The following is a 2,918-nucleotide window of genomic DNA, read 5'->3' as shown; positions in this document are numbered from 1 at the left end:
CCAATTCAAATGGACAAGAAGTTAGAAAATAATAGACCAGACATAGCAATAATAGATAAGGAAAAGCAAAGTTGCTTACTAATCAACCCATCATGCCTGTTTGATTCCAGGATTGAAAAGAAAGAGGAAGAAAAGCTAAAACAATACAATCCCTTAAAATTTGAAATAGGAAGAGTTTGGTGTATGAGAACTGTCAAGGTCGCAAAGATATAGACAAATGGCTGAAAGAGATTGGAATAGAATACCCTATAGAGCTCCTACAGAAGGTTTGACTCGAAGAGACAGCAATGATTATCAGAAGGGTTCTAAGCACTTGAAAGACTGCTGAAAACTTGTGGATACCTGCGGTTACAGGTAGTAACCTGGTACCCTCATAAATCCTACCAGGAATAAGACTGAACCTGAGTCAAGTTAAATAACAACAAAAATAGTGGTTTCAAATTTTGGCACAAGGCCAGCAATTTCGGGAAAAGATGCAAATCGATTACATCAACCCCAGTGCTCAACTGGTACTTATTTAATCAACCCTGAAAGGACAAAAGGCAAAGTTGACCTCAGCAGAATTTGAACTCAGAACGTGAAGAGAAACAAAATGCTGCCAAGCATTTTGCCCAGCACAGTAACGATTCTGGAAACTTGCTACCTTAATGATGATGATGATGATGATGATGATGATGATGATGATGATGATGATGATGATGATGATGATGATAATAATAATCATAATAATAATAATAATAATAATAATAATAATTATAATAATAATAAATGCCCTGATGCAGTACCAGGCAGTGGCTTTCATGGCTTTTGATCTTAACTGATTGGAAGTGTTACCATGTACATTGATTTGCCTTGGTATAAAAGATGGGCTACAGCAAATATTCTGCTTAATGCCACAGATTTGCTTGTCAGTTGCTTAACCTTAACCATTTGAGCATGTCCCTTCATGGCTGACGATGTGTGCATTTCTGATCATGGGCAGAAGTAGTGGAGGAGCATCATAGCCATGTGTTGAGAGGAATTCTTTTGGGGTTTGAATAATTCACCTTTGGAGACATGGGTGTTTTGCTCAACATCCTTAAACAAACCTTATTCAGGGACCTTTTGAGCGAGATGGACTGCTCGACCTGAAGAAAATTCTAACTGGGTCCCACCTGCAAGGTCATGCACTGTTTATCTTGATATGAGATCACTATGTCATGCACAGATGGTTGTGATGCATGTACCTGGTGTATCCTTATCAGACGAGTAGTCATGATGGGTATACTGGGATTTGTATATTTTACCCCAGTGTCACTTTGATGGCATGCACTGCTCTCTCACTCAATAATAATAATAATGGTTTCTAATTTAGCTACAAGGATTGCAAGAAAAACCATATTTACAAAACAAAAGGAAGTTGTAAGAGACATTATACAACAAATGAAAGGGAATATTAAGAATGACAGAGGTCCACGAGCACAAACACACACACACACACATGCCTGCCTATACATTCTCGGGACTTCGTGCAAAAGTCTGTGCTGAATATATGAAAAGCTGGTATGAACGCTAGCCTAAACCAGTGATTGAAAGTAACAGAATTTCCGTTCTTTGGGACTTTACAGTATACAGCTGATTGCAAAATTAATACCAATCGCCCAGAGATTATTACTAAAGACACCAGAAACTAACCTGCTTACTTGCAGAACTGACAATACTACCTCACAAAAATGTACCTGCCAAAGAATATGATAAACTTGCTAAGTATAAAAACCTTGAAACTGAAATAAGCAGGATGTGGCACCTGAAGATAGAAGCAATACTAGTTGTGATTGGGGCATCAGAATAATAAATAGAAACAGTCAGTAGTTTCTTTGAAAAAATCCCGGAACAACCTAACATATATGAAATCCAAGAAATAGTGCTAAATAATATGGCTCACACCCTTTGTAAGTTCTTGTCCATGTAATCTACATTCTCAAAACCTTTGCAGTCTTTTTTCTTTAAACTCAACAGGACAAAAAGCTGTGTTGAACAATAATATTATTCTACAGTGCCTCTCCTAGGTGACTGGTTGTCTCACGGCATGTATTTGATATCTAGCCAATATCAAAGAAAATAATAATAATAATAATAAATGCCCTGATGCAATACCAGGCAGTGGTTCTCATGGCTACTGATCTCAACTGACTGGAAGTGTTATCATGTACATTGTTCTGTCTTGGTATAAAAGATGAGCTACAAAAAATATTCTGCTCAAAACTGCAAATTTGCTTGTCAGTTGCTTGATCTTCACCAGTTGAGCATGTCCCTCAGTGGCTGAGTTATGGAGTTGTAAACAGACCAAAAATGGTTGTCAAGCAGTAGTAGGGACAAACTCAGACACACCCACACACACACACACATACACAAACATACACACACACACACACACTCACACACACACTCACACACACACACACGTGTACACACACACATGCACACACACACATTTATATATGACAGGCTTCTTACAGTTTCCATTTACCAAATCCCCTCACAAGGCTTTGGTTGGCCCAAGGTTATATCAGGTCATCCCATAAGTTCTGTCCGATTTTACCTTTTTTTTAAATTGAATGAAATTTAATAGTATTTTAGAATGTCTAATGGAATTTTAAATTATTTTTATGCATTTGTGTACATTTAACCTAATTAAATATTATTTTACAGAATAATAGAATTAAAATTTCTTTCATTAAAACCCTTTCTAACATGGAAGTATCCAAAGAGTATTTGAGGCACATAATGTTTTATGAGTACAAAAAAGGAAACTCTGCAGCGGAAGCGACTCGAAACATACACTCATTTTATGGGAAAGAACGCCTGAATGAAAGAACTTGCAGAAGATGGTTTGCAAAATTCAGAAGTGGAGATTTCAGCCTTGAAGATGAAGATTG

This window comes from Octopus bimaculoides, chromosome 1 (genome assembly GCF_001194135.2).
Source record: "Octopus bimaculoides isolate UCB-OBI-ISO-001 chromosome 1, ASM119413v2, whole genome shotgun sequence".
Taxonomy (NCBI): domain Eukaryota; kingdom Metazoa; phylum Mollusca; class Cephalopoda; order Octopoda; family Octopodidae; genus Octopus; species Octopus bimaculoides.
Note: the sequence above shows the minus strand (reverse complement) of the source record.